Below are 23,965 nucleotides of genomic sequence, written 5' to 3'. Positions count from 1 at the left end.
AAGGGGGTGACTGTATTGTTGACTGGTTGGTAAGGTTATTAAATGTATGTATGACTCATGGTGAGGTGCCTGAGGATTGGCTGAATGCGTGCATAGTGCCATTGTACAAAGGCAAAGGGGATAAGAGTGAGTGCTCAAATTACAGAGGTATAAGTTTGTTGAGTATTCCTGGTAAATTATATGGGAGGGTATTGATTGAGAGGGTGAAGGCATGTACAGAGCATCAGATTGGGGAAGAGCAGTGTGGTTTCAGAAGTGGTAGAGGATGTATGGATCAGGTGTTTGCTTTGAAGAATGTATGTGAGAAATACTTAGAAAAGCAAATGGATTTGTATGTAGCATTTATGGATCTGGAGAAGGCATATGATAGAGTTGATAGAGATGCTCTGTGGAAGGTATTAAGAATATATGGTGTGGGAGGCAAGTTGTTAGAAGCAGTGAAAAGTTTTTATCGAGGATGTAAGGCATGTGTATGTGTAGGAAGAGAGGAAAGTGATTGGTTCTCAGTGAATGTAGGTTTGCGGCAGGGGTGTGTGATATCTCCATGGTTGTTTAATTTGTTTATGGATGGGGTTGTTAGGGAGGTGAATGCAAGAGTTTTGGAAAGAGGGGCAAGTATGCAGTCTGTTGTGGATGAGAGAGCTTGGGAAGTGAGTCAGTTGTTGTTTGCTGATGATACAGTGCTGGTGGCTGATTCATGTGAGAAACTGCAGAAGCTGGTGACTGAGTTTGGTAAAGTGTGTGAAAGAAGAAAGTTAAGAGTAAATGTGAATAAGAGCAAGGTTATTAGGTACAGTAGGGGTAAATGTGAATAAGAGCAAGGTTATTAGGTACAGTAGGGTTGAGGGTCAAATCAATTGGGAGGTAAGTTTGAATGGAGAAAAACTCGAGGAAGTAAAGTGTTTTAGATATCTGGGAGTGGATCTGGCAGTGGATGGAACCATGGAAGTGTAAGTGAATCATAGGGTGGGGGAGGGGGCAAAAATCATGGGAGCCTTGAAGAATGTGTGGAAGTCGAGAACATTATCTTGGAAAGCAAAAATGGGTATGTTTGAAGGAGTAGTGGTTCCAACAATGTTGTGAGGCGTGGGCTATGGATAGAGTTGTGCGCAGGAGGGTGGATGTGCTGGAAATGAGATGTTTGAGGACAATGTGTGGTGTGAGGTGGTTTGATCGAGTAAGTAATGTAAGGGTAAGAGAGATGTGTGGAAATAAAAAGAGCATGGTTGAGAGAGCAGAAGAGGGTGTTTTGAAATGGTTTGGGCACATGGAGAGAATGAGTGAGGAAAGATTGACCAAGAGGATATATGTGTCGGAGGTGGAGGGAACGAGAAGTGGGAGACCAAATTTTAGGTGGAAAGATTGAGTGAAAATGATTTTGAGTGATTGGGGCCTGAACATGCAGGAGGGTGAAAGGCGGGCAAATTGGGTCAATGTGGTATACTGGGGTTGACGTGCTGTCAGTGGATTGAATCAGGGCATGTGAAGCATCTGGGGTAAACCATGGAAAGTTGTGTGGGGCCTGGATGTGGAAAGGGAGCTGTGGTTTGGAGCATTATTGCATGACAGCTAGAGACTGATTGTGAACGAATGGGGCCTTTGTTTTTTCCTAGCACTACCTCGCACACATGAGGGGGGAGGGGGATGGTATTCCATGTGTGGTGAGGTGGTGATGGGAATGAATAAAGGCAGACAGTGTGAATTGTGTGCATGGGTATATATGTATGTGTCTGTGTGTGTATATATATATATGTGTACATTGAGATGTATAGGTATGTATATTTGCGTGTGTGGACGTGTGTGTATATACATGTGTATGGGGGTGGGTTGGGCCATTTCTTTCGTCTGTTTCCTTGTGCTACCTCGCAAACGCGGGAGACAGCTACAAAGCAAAATATATAAAAATAGAAAATAAGTTCATTAAAAGATAATTTTTGAATGAGGAATAACATTTTTACTTGCATAGAAGTTCATTAAAAGATAATTTTTTAATCATAGTTGTAAATGCGATCGAGAGACTTTCATAGATATGATCCAGTGTTGCTTATGTTTGAAGATACTTTACATGGTCATCATAGACTCAAGAGAACTTAGTTGATAATAGAAGTATGCTTTTGTATAACTGTAAGTTTAGTTTAGTTTACCAGTCTTCCAAATACTTGAGGATTTAGTGATAAATCTATAAAATGAATCCAGCAAGAATAGAATTTTTATTTGCATGGAAGTTCATCGAAAGATGATTCTTACATAGTTGTAAATGCAATGAAGACTTTTATAGATATGGTCCAGCAGGGCTTAGGTTAAAACATACTTTACAGAGCTTAGAGAGCATTTTCTTGCACATAAAAATGATCTTGTCTATATATTAAAGATTTAAGTTGAAAATTAAATTAGGGAAGAAAACATATTTGAACTTTGTTGAATAGTTGATTTAACTTTCTGTTGCTCAGTTGTAGAAATTAATATTTAGCATTGACTTTCAGGTACACTGTGTAGCACACCAGCAATTTGGAAAAAGAAATTTTCTTCAATAGCATTGTTGGTACTACTATGGATATAACAAATGATTTGTGGTAATTGGTTAATATATACTGAAAATTGTTTTAAGGGAGACCAATATTAATTGCAAGATTTGAGTGTTTATTGAACAAAATGCATTCAATAGAAAATGGCTTTCAAGGCATGAGATTAGGTACTTCTGAAAATATATATGTATTATTTATTATACTTAACCACTGTCTCTTCGCTTTAGCGAGGTAGTACAAGCAAACAGACGAGGAATGGCCCAACCCACCCACATACACATACATAAACACCCACACACGCATATATACATATACATTTCAACATATACATGTATGTACATACAGACATATACATATATACACATGTACATATCCATACTTGCCACCTTCATCCATTTCCTTTCGCCACCCTGCAACACATGAAATACCATTTCCCCCCATCTAGTGAGGCAGCACCAGGAACAGACAAAAAAGGCCACATTCGTTCACACTGTCTCTAGCTGTCATGTATAATGCACTGAAACTGCAGCTTTCTTTCCATATCCAGGCCCCACAAACCTTTCCATGGTTTAACCCAGACACTTCACATGCCCTGGTTCAATCCATTGACAGCATGTACACCCTGGTATACCACATCATTCCGATTCACTCTATTCCTTGCATGCATTTCACCTTCTTGTATATTCAGGCCCTGATCGCTCAAATCTTTTCACTCCATCCTTCCATCTCCAATTTGGTCTCCCCGTTCTCTTTGTTCCATCCACCTCTGGCCCATATATCCTCATCAACCTTTCCTCTTGTTCTCTCCATATATCCAAACCATTTTAGCATACCCTCTTCATGTCTCTCAACCACACTTTTTATCATCACTGTTCTTTCATTACTTGCTCAGTCATGCCCTGGTTCAATCCATTGACAGCAGGTTGACCCCAGTAAACCGCATAGTTCCAGTTCACTCTATCCTGCACGCACATTTAACCCTCTTGAATGTTCAGTCCTTGATTGCTCAAAATCTTTTCACTCCATCCTTCCATCTCCAATGTGGTCTCTGCATTTTCCTTGTTCCATCCACCTCTGGCCCATATATCCTCGTTGTCAACTTTTCCTTTTGTTCTCTCCATATATGCTGTCTCATCCACATTTTTTATCTGTTCTCTTTCATTACTTGCTCAATCATGCCCTGGTTCAATCCACTGACAGCAGGTTGACCCCAGTATACCATATGATTCCAGTTCACTCTATCCTGTACACTCATTTAACCCTTTTGAATGTTCAGGCCTTGATTGCTTAGTCTTTTCACTCCATCCTTCCATTTGACTTGGTCTTCCTGTTCTTTTGTTCCATACTCCTTTGGCCCATATATCCTCATTGTCAACCTTCCCTCACTCATTCTCTCCATATACCCAAACCATTTTAGCACACCCTCTTCAGCTCTCTTAACCACACTTATCACAGTTCTCTTACCCTTTCATTACTTGCTTAATCAAACCACCTCACACCACATATTATTCTTATGAAGCATTTCATTTCCATCACATCCACCACCCTCTGCACATCCTTATCTATACCCCATGACCCTTATCCATATAACGTTGCTGGAACTAATATTCTTTCAACCATTTTTTCCCTCCTAGATGATCTCTCACTCCATACATTAAACACTTCCAGAACCTTCACACCCTCGCCCACCCTATGATTCACTTTATTTCCATGTTTCTATTTGCTGCCATGTCCAGTCTTCACCTTCAATTTTTCTTCATTCACATTCACAACTCCGTCAAATCTAATAACCTTGCTTTTATTCACATTTGATCAGTTTCTTTAACATGCACTTCCAAACTCATGTTGCCAGGTGCATGAGCAATAATGATCAACCCACATCATTCTAGAATTCAATTTCTTATTCTTTCAAATGGCTCCACAACTTCAGGAGTAATGCTGCTACTGCCTTGGATCTTATCCACTCACCAACCCCTGAATTTACTGCAATGCAACCCCTGAATTTACTGCAATGGCATTTCCAAACCATTCTTACTGTTTATCCTTGAGCTTTGTTTCACTCGGCGAGAACATCCCTGTTTCTTTGCTGAAATGCACCATCTCTCATCTTGATTACTTTCACTGCTTGGTATTGTGTGTATGACTCCGGCAGAAACAAACAGCTGTTTGGTGGACTGACTTGACTGACGACTATGGTTTATCAATTTAGATATGATATTGTGCATGTTTTGTTAATTTCATTAATACTGCATGAGTATTGTAGCATAGATTGTAGTGGATGTATTAGTGCACTGTATGTAGTAAAATATTTTCTAATTGAAAAGTAGCAAGGGATAGACTGTAGAAGGATAGTGCAGTGATTGCAACTATTGGTATAAGAAGTTCGTTCTTGTTTCTTGCCCCTCCCCTCATGCACATGCACACAAGCATGCATGCATGTGCACACGCATGCATACATGCATGCATGCACACATATGCATGCATGTATGTGTGCAGGCACGCATATGCGTGCATGCATGCGCACACATGCGTGCATGTATGCCTGCATGCACACAGATGCGTGCATGTATGTATGCATGCATGCGCACATATGCGTGAATGTATGCATGCATGCGCACTTATGCGTGCATGTATGCATGTGCACATACGTGTGCATGTATGCATGCATGTGCACATACGTGTGCATGTATGCATGCATGTGCACATGTGTGCATGCATGAGCACACATACCCATGCATGTATGCATGCACGCGCACACCACACAGGGGTAACTAAGACAATTCAAATCTTCTCAATTCGTACTTTCACCCTAGCAAACCTGTCCCTCTATCCTACTAAACCTAATAACCATGCAATTATTGACATTTACTCGCAACTGCCGTCTTTAACACACAATACCAACTCAGTCACCAACTTATGCAGTTTCAGTTAATAATCTGCCACTTCTGCTGTGTCATTGGCAAACTGAATCTCTTCCCAGGCCCTCACTACCTACAGAATGCATACTTGCCCCTCTATTCAAGACCTTTGTATTTATATTCCTACCACTTCAGTCATAGTGACACCCCAGACCCATAACATAAACTTTCACATGGAGCCACTTTCCTTTCTTCCTACCCACCCACACACACGTACCTTACACCCATCATAATTTTCATTGCTTCTAGCTGCTTCCTCCTAGACCAAGTATTTGTAAGACCATCCACAAAGCATCTGTCAACCTTATCAAATTCTTTATCCATATCCATAAATGCCACATACCCATATTTGTTTTTCACAGTCTTGAATGCAAACACTTGATCCCTAGATCCTTTACCACTTGGGAAACCATGTTGCTCTTCCCCAGTGTACTGTTCTGTACCTGCCTTTGCCATGTCACCACTCTTCCTTACAGCTTACCACGTACGCTCTGTATTTTGAAAACTATTTTTGTTCCCCATGCCTTTAGACAGTGGCACTATACATGCATTCTGCCAATCCTTGGGAACCTTTCCATGATCCATATGTACATTGGAAATCCTATCTAAACAATCTAAAACAATTGTCCTGTCATAAGAAATTCATCTGCAATGTCATCACTTCCGCTACCTTGCTATGTTTCATCACATGTAAGGCTTTCAATTTCTCTTCTTTTTTCACCAAACTCTTATCCATGGCTGGATCACTTCACATACTTCCCTGACCCAAACACCCTACATCTGCTGCCCTATCATCAAACATTCAACAATCCTTCAAAATACTCGATCTCTCATCATTTCCTGTTACCACTTTATTGGCCCCTTCACTGAAGTTCCCATTTGCTTTGTTTTCATGAATGATTAAATCTTTCCTAAACATTATCCTGATGTTTACGGACACACTCGTTCCATCTTTCATTTGCTCTCTTTTTCAGCCCCTGTACCACTTTGCACACCTCCCCGACCAAAATACCTTATATCTGCCACTCTATCATCAAACATGTCAACAAACCTTCAAAATACTTGCTCCATCTCCTCCTTGCTTAAAAACTACTTGTTAACTCCCCCTTTGCCGATGTTCCCGTTTGTTCTCTGGTATTATGTACATTATTTACCTCCTTCCACAACATCTTTTTATTTTCCCTGAAATTTAATGATACTCTCTCACCCCAACTCTCATTTGCCCTCTTTTTCAACTCTTGCACCTTTCTCTTGACCTCCTGCCTATTTCTTTTATACATCTTTCATTTGCACTACTTTCCTGCAGGAATCGTCCAAACGCCTCTCTTCTCTTTCACTAACAACCTTACTTCTTCATTCATCCCACCACTTACAACCCTTTCTGATTGGCCCACCTTTCTCATGCCACATGCATATTTTGTGCAAGCCATCACTGCTTCCCCAAATACATCCCATTCCTCCCACACTCCCCTCACGTCATTTGCTCTCACCTTTTGCTATTCTACACTTAATCTCTCCTGATACTTCCTCACACAAGTCTCCTTTCCAAGCTCACTTACTCTCACAACGATCTTTTCCCCAATATTCTCTCTCCTGTTCTGGAGACCTCTACAAATCTTCACTTTTGCCTCCACAAGATTGTGATCAGACATCCCTCCAGCTGCCCCTCTCAGCACATTAACATCCACAAGTCTTTCTTTTACCTGCCTATCAATCAATTTACATATCTTTATATAGGAGATATAAATGACAAAATTGCTTTTCATTCACCATGCATCACACATGGAACCGTGCTAACCATACCAAGTTTTACCTCTACATTCTTGGAGATAAATTCAAAAGGTGAATGATGGTGAGAAGTAGTGATATTTGTGTTAGGAAGAGAAAGTGGCAATTTTTATTTTGTTCAGGGAAGCATGTAACATGTTGGATAAAGCTTTAGTTGTTGTCATTGAATGATGGCAATGATGACAGTTTGTATTTTGCATCAAAAAGTATTTTTAAGACATAAGACTGATTAAATATCATTATTCTGTTGTATAAATCAATTGTGAAAACCACTTCATATTGTCTGCCATCCAGAAACAAGGATGATAGTTTGAGTAAAAGTTATAATCTAGATTTTAAGTGACTGGAAAGCTCTAATATTTCACTGTGGAAAAGCATACAGTTACCAGACAATTTTATCCACCATGTTTACTTTTCCCGTCTATGCTTGTAGAATTTTTATGGTAGAATTGAACAGGAAATCTTGTTGCGATGTTGACAAACCCAATTCCGCTCTCAATCGCTGTAAACTGTACTTGTAGTACCCTCTTCCCTACCCTAGAAATGCAGTATATTGACAAAACATAGATTATTTACAAATTAATGGCTTAATAGGCAATGTTTCCAACCCAGGCACATGTTCACTTGAAACTAAACTCCTCAAATATGAAAATTATTAGATCTTGTGTGTTCTGGACTCTATGAATGTTCCCTTTGGAAATATTGCAAGGTCCTGCATGTCCAAGACGCAGCTTCCCCACTGAAGATGCTGTACATCTACTCCTCCATTGTTTACTTTCCTCACAAGGATGACTACATGTCACCACAATACCTTTTTATTTGGTGGTCCCCTCCCCTCTATGTTGTGCAAGGGGATCCTGGGGACAGAAGATGGCAGCTAAAGATGATCCTATATGAATGGCTTTAAACTACATGAGATGCACAGATCTTTGGTCCAATACTGATCAGTTTATATATTTTCACGTCATTAAAGTAATTCCAGTGAAATATCTTGGAGGACCTTTTGTGGAACCAGTGATTTTGCATATCCGAGCCAAATAATAAAGCTTTTCCTGCTATCTAATCTTGTACCAAGCCAAAGAAAAGGAATATGTTAAACTGAGTTACACGTAAATGAAACCAATATGAATTTTTTTTCCCCAAGTAAGCCTTGCCTTGATAGATCATTTTGAATTAACTGCCTTACTAGCTATCTAACAATGAAATTGGTGTATGTTATTCCTTGACACCTTATTCGTGTATATTTTTTTTTAAGATGTACATTGTCACTTGTAAAATTATACAGGATGCATTATGCAACGATGAGGGAATGGTTGTAAAGATGAGTCTTTCTACTGTGCTTTATGAAAAAGGAAATTCTGCCATGTAAATCTGTATGCAGTTGCACTGAAGAAACCTTGATCATTGAATTTGTATATCTTGTTAAAAATGTTTGCACTGAAGTCTGTAAAAATACTTATTTCTAAAAGTACCTTTTGTATGAATTCCAAAATAAAGATTAGGGAAATTGGCTGTAGAGCACTTATATCCTAAACAGTTTAAAGAAAAACCAATGAAATTTTAAAGATATTTGGCTGTCTGCCATTAACTCCCTTGCACCAGATGACATACATGCTTAGCAGCTTAAACTACAAGTGAGCTGGCTATTTTTGATTAAAGGGCAGCTGCGGTAAGACTGAGGGAGTAATCACCTTATGAGATCCCATAGCAGAATGTTGAAGTTACCTAATGGATGCTATTAGGGAAGCATTAGAAGTACATAAGGAAGCTAATTACATGGGCATTACAATTAAATTATCCCATAAGATGCCTAATGGCACCTAAATTACAGGGGATGATTATGAATTTACAGGCTATGAGATTGCCCATCACTGAGAATAAGTGGGGAAAGGAGCACACTAAGACTTACTCAAGTTGAAATAGAATAACTTTGATAACAGCCAGAGATAATGGCATGTAATTAAATTTGTAAGATAAAACCTGCTATAAACTTTCAATAAAGTACTAAGTCAGTAAATGATGACAATGGGGACTTGCTCACACATTACTGTGGCTCTTTTATACTAAGAAATTAATTATATAATTTAGACAAGTAGGAGGCTAATGTTTACACAATATAAGTATGTTGAATTTATCCTAAGTATTTATAACTCAAGAATTCATATAAGTCCCATTGTATTAAATTTCTTCATAAATAACTCCAATACTTGGCTTTAGTTCATAAGTATCTATCAAAGACTCATTTTTCCGATCAGTGCTTTCATAAGTATTTTTCTAAGTTCATTGTACTGTGGATCAATGAAATATGTATCTCCCTTTCATTTTTTTATTGATCTTTTCATTTTTACATCAAATGTATTCTTGGTTCTTCTCATCACTGCAGCCTGTTTCCTGGACCTCTCTCCCTCCCTCTCACAGCCACTTCACAATCTGAAAAATGTAAAGCAAGACCATTAGATATTGATGTTCTCAGCAGATTTGTTGCTGATGGTCAAGCTAAAAGCAAAGATGACTAGTACTCTGTCTCTCTCTTCCAGTGGCTGCTGCTGCTGCTGTAGGGTGGTGGCAGTGTTCATACTGAAAGCAAAGATTATTATTACCCTTTACCTGCTATACCAGACCACCACTACCTTCACCCCCTCACTACCTAAACCTGCTGCTGCTGCTGCTCTTGTTGCTGCAGCAGTGGGGGTAGAGCATGGGGGGGTTATTACCCTCCCTCTCACACCTCCCACTCTCCTACTACCCCCTCCCTTCTTCCCCCACCCCCCTCCCAAACCTCCCCCCTTGCCCTCTCCCCCACCCCCCTGCCCCCCACCCCCCCACCCCCCCATCCCCCTGCCTACCTTCCCGCACCCCCCTCCCACCCTCCTCCACCCCCCTCCCACCCAAACCAACTCCCTTCCTGTTACTCCGCTGCTGCCGCTGCTGCCACTGTTGCTGCTTCTCAGTCTGTAAACACAAATAGAATTAGCATCCCCTTTACCCCACACTCTTTCTTCATTCTCGTGCCAAACTCTCATCCTCCCCTTACTGCTTCTGCTGCTGTTGCTGTTCAATCTGTCAACGTAAAGAGGAAAATTGATTAGTATCTTCTTGCAACCAATTGCTCCGCTCTCATCTTCACTCATGCCCATCCAGCTGATGCTATTGTTGTCGAGAGATTTCTGGTGGGGATAAACATGACAATGTACATATGATACCAGGGTTGTAACCATAGGGAGCACCCCCAACTCCTCCTTTATGAAGTCCTGATGAGATGGACATTTATGTTCCATGGAGAACACTTGAACCTTCTTCCTCAGAGTGGGTGCCATCATCAACACTGCTCTCCTGAAGGTCTCAAGCAGAACCAATCCTGCAAAAGGGAGAAAAAATATTGATAACGTCAAATCATATGAAGTTTCTGGAAGAAAAAAACATACTTTTTCCGACAAAATGGCAATTACTGATATTCCTAGGCTAGAAACAATCCACATATACAACAAAATGACACAATCCCATCCATTATGTTTCCTTAAGACTATTACTCAAATATAACAGCCTGGATGTATTGTAATTATATCCATTGATTTAGCTATAAAACTGAACATTTTGCAGGTACGTACCATGGTCATCGAGCGTTTCATCAGAATACTTCGGCCAGGAGTCCGGTGGAGGCATGGTGCAAGGAAGAATGTAGAGGTAAAAGTAATGGCAAGCCAGAAGATGAACTAGAAGAAATGCAGGGAGGAATATGAAAGGTAGGTAACTGCAGTGAATGTAGGAACGCACTCATGTCTGAATTATACTTGATCGCTGTTTCCTGCATTAGCGAGGAAGTGCCAGGAAACAGATGAAGAAAGACCCATCCACTTGTATATATACATACATATATGCATATACATATTCATATACTTTCTTTCAAACTATTCGCCATTTCCCGCGTTAGCGAGGTAGCGGTAAGAACAGAGAACTGGGCCTTTAAGGGAATATCCTCACCTGGCCTCCTTCTCTATTCCTTCTTTTGGAAAATTAAAAAAAAATAATGAGAGGGGAGGATTTCCAGACCCCCGCTCCCTCCCCTTTTAGTCGCCTTCTACGACACGCAGGGAATACGTGGGAAGTATTCTTTCTCCCCTATCCCCAGGGATATTCATATACATATATACATATTCATGCTTGTTTGTCTTCATTCTCAGTACCATCCCACCTCACAGGAAACACGAAAAAAGGCTATATCCACTCACACTCATTCTCAAGCTGTTGTGTAATGCACCAAAACCACAGCTCCCTATCCAGGTCCCACAGGCCTCTCCATGGTTTATTACGGATACTTCACATGCCCTAGTTCAGTCCACTGACAGCATGTCGACCCGAAGTAAACCACATCATTCCAAACCATTCTATTCTATGCACGTATTTCACCATTCTGCATGTTCAGGCCCCAATTGCTCAGAATCGTTTTCACTCCATTCTTCCCCCTCCAATTTGGTCTCCCACTTCTAGTTCCCTCCTCTCTGACACATATATCCTCTTGGTCAATCTTTCCTCACTCATTCTCTCCATGTGACCGAACCATTTCAAAACACCCTCTTCTGCTCTCTCAACCACACTTTTTATTACCACACCTCTCTCTCACCCTATTATTACTTACTCAATCAAACCACCTCACACCTCATATTGTCCTCAAACATCTCATTTCCAGCACATCCACCCTCCTCCACACAACTCTATCTATAGCCTATGCCTTGCAACCATATAACATTGACGGAACCACGATCCCTTCAGACATACCTATTTTTGCTTTCTGAGATAATGTTCTCGACTTCCACACATTCTTCAACGCTCCCAGAACTTTTGCCCCCTCCCCCACCCTATGATTCGCTTCCGCTTCCATGGTTCCATCCGCTGCCAAATCCACTCCCAGATATCTAAAACACTTCACTTCCTTCAGTTTTTCTCCATTCAAACTTACCTCCCAATTGACTTGTCCCTCAACCCTACTATCCCTAATAACCTTGCTCTTATTCACTTTTACTCTCAGCTTTCTTCTTTCACACACTTTACCAAACTCAGTCACCAGCTTTTGCAGTTTCTCACATGAATCAGCCACCAGCTGCTGTATCATCAGCGAACAACATCTGACTCACTTCCCAAGCTCTCTCATCCACAACAGACTGCATACTTGCCCCTCTTTCCAAAACTCTTGCATTCACCTCCCTAACAAACCCATCCATAAACAAATTAAACCACCATGGAGACATCACACAACCCTGCCGCAAACCAACATTCACTGAGAACCAATCACTTTCCTCTCTTCCTACACGTACTCATGCCTTACATCCTCGATAAAAAGTTTTCACTGCCTCTAACATCTTGCCCCCACACCATATATTCTTAATACCTTCCACAAAGCATCTCTATCAACTCTTATCATATGCCTTCTCCAGATCCATAAATGCTACGTACAAATCCATTTGCTTTTCTAAGTATTTCTCACATACATTCTTCAAAGCAAACACCTGATCCACACATCCTCTACCATTTCCGAAACCACACTGCTCTTCCCCAATTTGATGCTCTGTACGTGCCTTCACCCTCTCAGTCAATACCCTCCCATATAATTTCCCAGGAATACTCAACAAACTTATACCTCTGTAATTTGAGCACTCACTTTTATCCTCTTTGCCTTTGTATAATGGCACTATGCAAGCATTCCGCCAATCCTCAGGCACCTCACCATGAGTCATACATACATTAAATAACCTTACCAACCAGTCAACAATACAGTCACCCCCTTTTTTGATAAATTACACTGCAATCCATCCAAACCCACTGCCTTGCTGGCTTTCTCCCTAACCCTCTCACTTTGCACACCACCTCGACCAAAACACCCTATATCTGCCACTCTATCATCAAACACATTCAACAAACCTTCAAAATACTCACTCCATCTCCTTCTCACATTACCACTACTTGTTATCACCTCCCCATTAGCCCCCTTCACTGAAGTTCCATTTGTTCCCTTGTCTTACGCATTTTATTTACCTCCTTCCAAAACATCTTTTTATCCTCCCTAAAATTTAATGATACTCTCTCACCCCAACTCTCATTTGCCCTCTTTTTCACCTCTTGCACCTTTCTCTTGACCTCCTGCCTCTTTCTTTTATACATCTCCCAGTCATTTGCATTATTTCCCTGCAAAAATCGTTCAAATGCCTCTCTCTTCTATTTCACTAATAATCTTACTTCTTCATCCCACCACTCATTACCCTTTCTAATCTGCCCACCTCCCATGTTTCTCATGCCACAAGCATCTTTTGCGCAAGCCATCACTGCTTCCCTAAATATATTCCATTCCAACGCCCACTCCCCTTATGTCCTTTGTTCTCACCTTTTTCCATTCTGTACTCAGCCTCTCCTGGTACTTCCTCACACAAGTCTCCTTCCTAAGTTCACTTACTCTCACCACTCTCTTCACCCCAACATTCTCTCTTCTTTTCTGTATATGTATATATATTTTTTTTTTTTTTTTTTGTCACTGTCTCCCGCGTTTGCGAGGTAGCGCAAGGAAACAGACGAAAGAAATGGCCCAACCCACCCCAATACACAGGTATATACATACACGTCCACACACGCAAATATACATACCTACACAGCTTTCCATGGTTTACCCCAGACGCTTCACATGCCCTGATTCAATCCACTGACAGCATGTCAACCCCGGTATACCACATCGATCCAATTCACTCTATTCCTTGCCCTCCTTTCACCCTCCTGCATGTTCAGGCCCCGATCACACAAAATCTTTTTCACTCCATCTTTCCACCTCCAATTTGGTCTCCCACTTCTCCTCGTTCCCTCCACCTCTGACACATATATCCTCTTGGTCAATCTTTCCTCACTCATTCTCTCCATGTGCCCAAACCATTTCAAAACACCCTCTTCTGCTCTCTTAACCACGCTCTTTTTATTTGCACACATCTCTCTTACCCTTACGTTACTTACTCGATCAAACCACCTCACACCACACATTGTCCTCAAACATCTCATTTCCAGCACATCCATCCTCCTGCACACAACTCTATCCATAGCCCACGCCTCGCAACCATACAACATTGTTGGAACCACTATTCCTTCAAACATACCCATTTTTACTTTCAGAGATAATGTTCTCGACTTCCAAACATTCTTCAAGGCTCCCAGGATTTTCGCCCCCTCCCTTACCCTATGATCTACTTCCGCTTCCATGGTTCCATCCGCTGCCAGATCCACTCCCAGACATCTAAAACACTTTACTTCCTCCAGTTTTTCTCCATTCAAACTTACCTCCCAATTGACTTGACCCTCAACCCTACTGTACCTAATTACCTTGCTCTTATTCACATTTACTCTTAACTTTCTTCTTTCACACACTTTACCAAACTCAGTCACCAGCTTCTGCAGTTTCTCACATGAATCAGCCACCAGCGCTGTATCATCAGCGAACAACAACTGACTCACTTCCCAAGCTCTTTCATCCCCAACAGACTTCATACTTGCCCCTCTTTCCAAAACTCTTGCATTTACCTCCCTAACAACCCCATCCATAAACAAATTAAACAACCATGGAGACATCACACACCCCTGCCGCAAACCATCATTCACTGAGAACCAATCACTTTCCTCTCTTCCTACACGTACACATGCCTTACATCCTCGATAAAAACTTTTCACTGCTTCTAACAACTTGCCTCCCACACCATATATTCTTAATACCTTCCACAGAGCATCTCTATCAACTCTATCATATGCCTTCTCCAGATCCATAAATGCTACATACAAATCCATTTGCTTTTCTAAGTATTTCTCACATACATTCTTCAAAGCAAACACCTGATCCACACATCCTCTACCACTTCTGAAACCACACTGCTCTTCCCCAATCTGATGCTCTGTACATGCCTTCACCCTCTCAATCAATACCCTCCCATATAATTTACCAGGAATACTCAACAAACTTATACCTCTGTAATTTGAGCACTCACTCTTATCCCCTTTGCCTTTGTACAATGGCACTATGCACTCATTCCGCCAATCCTCAGGCACCTCACCATGAGTCATACATACATTAAATAACCTTACCAACCAGTCAATAATACAGTCACCCCCTTTTTTAATAAATTCCACTGCAATACCATCCAAACCTGCTGCCTTGCTGGCTTTCATCTTCCGCAAAGCTTTTACTACCTCTTCTCTGTTTACCATATATACATATGTATATATATACATATATACATATTTACATATTCATTCTTGCTGCCTACATCCATTCCCCTCACTGTCCCGCCACACATGAAATAGCATCCACCCCCAACCCCCTGCAAGGTAGCGCTAGGAAAAGACAAAAAGGCCACATTCGTTCACACTCAGTCTCTAGCTGTCATGTGTAATGCACCATAATCACAACTCCTTTCCACATCCAGACCCCACAGACCTTTCCATGGTTTACCCCAGATGCTTTACATGCCCTGGTTCAATCCATTGACAGCATGTCAACCCCGGCATACCACGTCGTTCCAATACACTCTATTCCTTGCACACCTTTCACCCTCCTGTATGTTCAGGCCCCGATTGCTCAAAATCTTTTTCATTCCATCCTTCCACCTTCAGTTTGGTCTCCCGTCTCTTCTCGTTTCTTCTACCTCTGACACATATATCCTCTTGGTCAATCTTTCCTCACTCGTTCTCTTCATGTGACTAAACCATTTCAACACACCCTCTTCTGCTCTCTCTCAACCATGCTCTTTTTATTACCACACATCTCTCTTACCTTTTCATTACTTACTCGGTCAAACCACCTCACACCACATATTGTCCTCAAACATTTAATTTTCAACACATCCACCCTCTTCCGCGCAACCCTATCTACAGCCCATGCCTCGCAACTATATAACATTGTTGGAACTACCATTCCCTCAAACATACCCATTTTTGCTCTCTGAGATAACATTCTTGCCTTCCACACATTCTTCAACGCTCCCAGAACCTTCGCCCCCTCCCCCACCCTGTGACACACTTCCACTTCCATGGTTCCGTCCACTGCTAAATCCACCCCCAGATGTCTAAAACACTGCCTCCAGTTTTTCTCCATTCAAACTTACCTCCTAATTGACTTGTCCCTCAACCCTACTGAACCTAATAACCTTGCTCTTATTCACATTTACTCTCAGCTTTCTTCTTTCACACACTTTACAGTCACCAACTTCTGCAGTTTCTCACCCAAATCAGCTTCCAGCACTGTATCATCAGTGAACAACAACTGACTCACTTCCCAAGCTCTCTCATTCACAACAGACTGCATACTTGCCCCTCTCTCCAAAAGTCTTGCATTCACCTCTCTAACCACCCCATCCATAAACAAATTAAACAACCATGGCAACATCACGCACCCCTGCTGCAAACTGGCAGTCACTTTCCTCTCTTCCTACTTATACACATGCCTTACATCCTTGGTGAAAACTTTTCACTGCTTCTTGCAACTTACCTCCCACACCATATACTCTTAATACCTTCCACAAAGCATCTCTATCAACCCTATCATATGCCTTCTCCAGATTCATAAATGCTACATACAAATCCATCTTTTTTTTTTTTTAAGTAATTCTCACATGCATTCTTCAAAGCAAATACTCGATCCACACTTCCTCTACCACTTCTGAAACCACACTGCTCTTCCCCAATCTGATGCTCTGTACATGCCTTTGCCCTTTCAATCAATACCCTCCCATATAATTTCCCAGGAATACTTGACAAACTTACACCTCTGTAGTTTGAACACTTACCTTTATCCCCTTTGCCTTTGTACAATGACACTATGCATGCATTCCGCCAATCCTTAGGCACTTCACCATGAACCATACATACTCTGAATATCCTTACCAACCAATCAACAACACAGTCACCCCCTTTTTCAATAAATTCCTCTGCAGTACCATCCAAACCTGCCACCTTGCCAGCTTTCATCTTCCACAAAGCTTTCACAACCTCTTCTCTGTTTACCAAACCATTCTCGCTGACCCTCTCACTTCACACACCACTTCTACCAAAACACCCTATTTCTGCCACTCTATCATCAGACACGTTCAACAAACCTTCAAAATACTCACTCCATCACTACTTGTTATTACTTCCCATTAGCCCCCTTCACTGATGTTCCCATTTGTTCTCTCGTCTTATGTGCTTCATTTACCTCCTCCAAAAATCTTTTTATTCTCCCTAAAATTTAATGATACTCTCTCACCTCAAATCTCATTTGCCCTCTTTTTCATCTCTTGCACCTTTTTGACCTCCTGCCACTTTATTTTATACATCTTCCAATCATTTGCACTGCTTGCCTGCAGAAATCTTCCTAACGCCTCTCTCTTCTCTCTCACTAACAGACTTACTTCCTCCCACCACTCACTACCCTTTATTAATCTGCCCACTTCCCACCTATCTCATGCCATAAGCATCTTTTGCGCAAGCCATCACTGCTTCCCTAAGTACATCCCATTCCTCCACCACTCCCCTTATGTCATTTGCTCTCACTTTTTTCCATTCTGCACTTCATCTCTCCTGGTACTTCCTCACACAAGTCTCCTTCCCAAGCTCACTTACTCTGACCATTCTCTTCACCCCAACATTCTTCTTTTCTGAAAACCTTTACAGCTCTTCTCCTTCGCCTCCACAAGATAATGATCAGGCACCCTCCAGTTGCCCCTCTCAGCACATTAACATATACATACCTATACATTTCACCATATACATACATGTACATACACAGACATATACATATATATACACATGCACATATCAATACTTGCTGCCTTCATCCATTCCCGTTGCCACCCCACCACACATGAAGTGGCACCCCCCCTCTCCCCATGCATGTGTGAGGTAGTGCTGGGAAAAGAACAAAAGGCCACATTTGTTCACACTCAGTCTTTAGCTGTCATGTGTAATGCACCAAAACCATAGCTTCCTTTCCACATCCAGGTCCCAAAAACTTTCCAAGGTTTACCCCAGATGCTTCACATGCCTTGGTTCAATCCATTGACAGCATGTCAACCCCGGTATATCACATTGTATATCACTCACTCTGTTCCTTGCACGCCTTTCACCCCCTTGTATGTTTAGGCCCTGATCGCTAAATATCTTTTTCACTCCATCCTTCCACCTCCAATTTGGTCTCCCACTTCTTGTTCCCTCCACCAATGACACACATATCCTCTTCGTCAATCTTTCCTCACTCATTCTCCCTTGTGACCAAACCATCTCAAAACACCCTCTTCTGCTCTCTCAACCACACTCTTTTTATTACCACACATCTCTTTTACCCTTTCATCACTTAATCAAACCACCTCACACCACATATTGTCCTCAAACATTTCATTTCTAGCACTTCCACCCTCCTCCGCACAACCCTACCTATAGCCCATGCCTCACAACCATATAACATTGTTGGAACCACCATTCCTTCAAACATACCCATTTTTGCGGTCCGAGGTAATGTCCCCACAACACTGAACACCCCATGTACACCAATTATACCCTCAACTGCCACATTACTCATCTTTGCATTCAAATCACCAATCACAATAACCCAGTCTTGTGCATCAAAGCTGCTAACATACTCATTTAGGTGCTCCCAAAACACTTTCCTCTCATGATCTTTCTTCTCATGACCAGGTGCAGAGGAACCAATATTCACCCATCTCTCTCCAACCACTTGCAGTTTTACCCATATCAATCTAGTTTATTTTCTTACACTCTTATGACATACTCCCACAATTCCTGCTTCAGTAGTGCTACTCCTTCCTTTACTCTTGTTCTCTCACCAACCCCTGATTTTACAAACAAGACATTCCCAAACCACTCTTGCCCTTTACCCTTGAGCTTTGTTTTACTTAGAGCCGAAACATCCAGGTTCCTTTCCTCAAATATACTACCTATTTTTTTTTATACTATGTCGCTGTCTCCCACATTAGCGAGGTAGCGCAAGGAAACAGATGAAAGAATGGCCCAACCCACCCATATACACATTTATATACATACACGTCCACACACGCACATACACATACCAATACATTTCAACGTATACATATATGTACATACACAGACATGTATATACATACATACACACGTACATAATTCATACTTGCCGCCTTTATTCATTCCCGTCACCACCCCGCCACACATGAAATGACAACCCCCTCCCCCTGCATGCACACGAGGTAGTGCTAGGAAAAGACAACAGAGGCCACATTCGTTCACACTCAAGTCTCTAGCTGTCATGTAAAACCACAGCACCCTTTCCACATCCAGGCCCCACAAAACTTTCCATAGTTTACCCTAGATGCTTCACATGCCCTGGATAAATCCATTGACAGCACATCAACCCCAATATACCACATTGTTCCAATTCACTCTATTCCTTACACGCCTTTCACCCTTCTGCATGTTCAGGCCCTGATCACTCAAAATCTTTTTCACTCTATCTTTCCACCACCAATTTGGTCTCCCACTTCTCCTCATTCCCTCCTTCTCTGACACATAAACCTCTTTGTCAATCTTTCCTCACTCATTCTCTCCATGTGACCAAACCACTTCAGAACACCCTCATCTGCTCTTTCAACCACACTCTTTATTACCACACATCTCTCTTGCCCTTTCATTACTTACTCGATCAAACCACCTCACACCACGTATTGTCCTCAAACATCTCATTTCCAACACATCCACCCTACTCTGCACAACTCTATCTATAGCCCACGCCTCGCAACCATATAACATTGTTGGAACCACTATTTCTTCAAACATACCCATTTTTGCTTTCCAAGATAATGTTCTCGCCTTCCACACATTTTTCAATGCTCCCAGAACTTTCGCCCCCTCCCCCACCCTGTGACTCACTTCTGCTTCCATGGTTCCATCCACTGCCAAAATAAAGTCCGAGATATCTATGCCCAGATATCTACTCCCAGATATCAAAAACATTTCACTTTCTCCGGTTTTTTCCATTGAAACTTACCTCCCAATTAACTTGTCCCTCAACCCTACTATACCTAATAACCTTGCTCTTATTCACATTTACCCTGCTTTCTTTCACACACTTTACCAAACTCAGTCACGAGCTTCTGCAGTTTCTCACATGAATCAGCCACCAGCACTGTATCATCAGCAAACAACAACTGACTCACTTCCCAAGCTCTCTCATCCACAACAGACTGCATACTTGCCCCTCTCTCCAAAATTCTTGCATTCACCTCCCTAACATTCCCATCCGTAAACAAATTAAACAACCATGGACACCTCACGCACCCCTGCCGCAAACCTACATTTACTGAGAACCAATCGCTTTCCTGTGTTCCCACTCGCACACATGCCTTACATCCTCGATAAAAACTTTTCACTGCTTCTAACAACTTGCCTCCCACACCATATATTCTTAATACCTTCCACAGAGCATCTCTATCAACTCTATCATATGCCTTCTTCAGATCCATTAATGCTTCATACAAATCCATTTGCTTTTCTAAGTATTTCTCACATACAATCTTCAAAGCGAACATCTGATCCACACATCCTCTACCACTTCTGAAACCACACTGCTCTTCCCCAATCTGATGCTCTGTACATGCCTTCACCCTCTCAATCAATACCCTCCCATATAATTTCCCAAGAATACTCAACAAACTTATACCTCTGTAATTTAAGCACTCACCTTTATCCCCTTTGCCTTTGTACAATGGCACTGTGCATGCATTCCGCCAATCCTCAGGCACCTCACCATGAGTCATACATACTTTAAATATCTTTACCAACCAGTCAACAACAAATTCACCTCCTTTTTTAATAAATTCCACTGCAATACCATCCAAACCCGCAGCCTTGCTGGCTTTCACCTTCCACAAAGCTTTTACTACCTCTTCTCTGTTTACCAAATCATTCTCCCAAACCCTCTCACTTCTCACACCACCTCGTCCAAAACACCCTATATCTGTCACTCTTATCATCAAACACATTCAACAAACCTTCGAAATACTCACTCCATCTCCTTCGTATGCACTTTATTTACCTCCTTCCAAAACGTCTTTTTATTCTCCCTAAAATTTAATGATACTCTCTCACCCCATCTCTTATTTGCCCTCTTTTTCATTTCTTGCACCTTTTTCTTGACCTCCTGCCTCTTTCTTTTATACTTCTCCCAGTCATTTGCACTATTTCCCTGCAAAACTCATCCAAATGCCTCAACATATTATTATTATATTATTACACTTTGTCGCTGTCCCCCGCGATAGCGAGGTAGTGCAAGGAAACAGACGAAGAATGGCCCAACCCACCCACATACACACGTATATCCATACACGTCCACACATGCACATATACATACCTATACAGTTTAACGTATACATATATATACATACACAGACATATACATATATACACATGTACATTATTCATACTTGCTGCCCTTATTCATTCCTGTCGCCGCCCTGCCACACATAAAATGACAACCTCTCTCCCCGCATGTGCGCGAGGTAGCGCTAGGAAAAGACAACAAAGGCCACATTCGTTCACACTCAATCTCTAGCTGTCGTTTATAATGCACCAAAACCACAGCTCCATTTCCACATCCAGGCCTCACAAACATCTTTTTATCCTCCCTAAAATTTGATGATACTCTCTCACCCCAACTCTCATTTGCTCTTTTTCTCCTCTTGTACATTTCTCTAGACCTCCTGCCACTTTCTTTTATACATCTCCCAGTCATTTGCACTATTTCCCTGCAAAACTCGTCCAAATGTCTCTCTTCTCTTTCACTAATAATCTTACTTCTTCATCCCACCACTCACTACCCTTCCTAATCTGCCCACTTCCCATGCTTCTCATGCCACAAGCATCTTTTGCGCAAGCCATCACTGCTTCCTTAAATATATCCCATTCCTCCCCTACTCCCCTTAGGTCCTATGCTCTCACCTTTTTCCATTCTGCACTCACTCTCTCCTGGTACTTCCTCACACAAGTCTCCTTCCCAAGCTCACTTGCTCTCTTTGCCCGAACATTCTCTCTTCTTTTCTGAAAACCTCTACATATCTTCACCTTCTCCTCCACAAGATTATGATCAGACATCCCTCCAGTTGCACCTCTCAGCACATTAACATCCAAAAGTCCCTCTTTCGTGCGCCTATCAGTTAACATGTAATCCAATAACACTCTCTGGCCATCTCTCCTACTTACATACATATACTTATATCTCTTTTTAAACCAGGTATTCCCAATCACCAGTCCTTTTTCAGCACTCAAATCTACAAGCTCTTCACCATTTCCGTTTACAACACTGGACACCCCATGTACATCAATTATTCCCTCAACTACCACATTACTCACCTTTTCATTCAAATCACCCATCACTATAACCCGGTCTAGTGCATCAAAACTACTAACACACTCACTCAGCTGCTCGCAAAACACTTGCCTCTCATGATCTTTCTTCTCATGCCCAGGTGCATATGCACCAAGAACCACTCCTATTTCAGTTTTACCCATATCAATCTAGAGTTTACTTTCCTACACTCTCTCACATACTCCCACCACTCCTGTATCAGGAGTAGTGCTACTCCTTCTCTTGCTCTTGTCCTCTCACCAGCTCATGACTTTACTCCCAAAACTTTCCCAAACCACTCTTTCCCTTTACCCTTGAGCTTCGTTTCACTCAGAGCCAAAACATCCAGGTTCCTTTCCTCAAACATACCATATATCTCTCCTTTTTTCTCATCTTGGTTACATCCACACACATTTAGACACCCCAATCTGAGCCTTCAAGGAGGATGAGCACTCACACGTAACTCCTTTTTCTGTTTCCCCTTTTAGAAAGTTGAAATACAAGGAGGGGAGGGTTTCTAGCTCCCCGCTCCCACTCCCTTTAGTCGCCTTCTATGACACGCATCAGCAAGGTTGCACAGACGAAGAGTCACCTAACTACTCACGTACACATGTGTACATAAACGCACATATACATTCATATGCATTTCAAAATATACATACATATACAAACACAGAGAAATACACATGTACTTATTCATAATTGCTGCCTTCATCCATTCCTGTCACTCTCTCGCCACACAGGAAACAGCATCCCCCCTTCCCTTCTCCAGCGAGGTAGTGCCAGGAAAAGACAAAAAGTCCACATTCGTTCACACTCGGTCTCTAGCTGTCATGTGTAATGCACCGAAACCACAGCTCCCTTTCCACATCCAGGCCCCACAGACCTTTCCATGATTTACCCCAGACACTTTACATGCCCTGGTTCAATCCACTGACAGCATGTTGACCCTGGTACACCACATCGTTCCAATTTACTTTATTCCTTGCATGCCTTATACCCAACTGTATGCTCGGGCCCCGATCGCTCAAAATCTTTTTCAGTCCATCCTTCCACCTCCAATTTGGTCTCCTGCTTCTTGTTCCCTGCACCTCTGACACATGAATCCTCCTTGTCAATCTTTTGTTGCTCATTCTCTCCATGTGTCCAAACCATTTCAACACACCCTCTTCTGCTCTCTCAACCACACTCTTTTTATTACCACACATCTTTCTTACCCTTTCATTACTTACTCGATCAAACCACCTCATCACATATTGTCTTCTGACATTTCATTTCCAACACGTCTACCCATCTATAACCCATGCCTTGCAACCTCATAACATTGTTGAGACTACTCTTCATTC

At 41.8% G+C, this 23,965-nt stretch overlaps 1 long non-coding RNA gene across 1 annotated transcript in view; it reads right to left on the bottom strand.

Annotated features, from left to right (window-relative positions):
* Positions 1-8,590: 8,590 nt before the first annotated feature.
* The window catches only part of LOC139764649 (uncharacterized), a 32,596-nt gene continuing 17,221 nt past the window's right edge, over positions 8,591-23,965 (bottom strand). Inside the window, exon 4 of the long non-coding RNA XR_011716438.1 lies at positions 8,591-9,661. This is a non-coding gene — a long non-coding RNA (uncharacterized lncRNA). The remainder of the gene's footprint in view (positions 9,662-23,965) is intronic.

This window comes from Panulirus ornatus, chromosome 50 (assembly GCF_036320965.1).
Source record: "Panulirus ornatus isolate Po-2019 chromosome 50, ASM3632096v1, whole genome shotgun sequence".
Lineage (NCBI taxonomy): Eukaryota > Metazoa > Arthropoda > Malacostraca > Decapoda > Palinuridae > Panulirus > Panulirus ornatus.
This window is presented reverse-complemented; position numbering and strand designations above follow the sequence as displayed.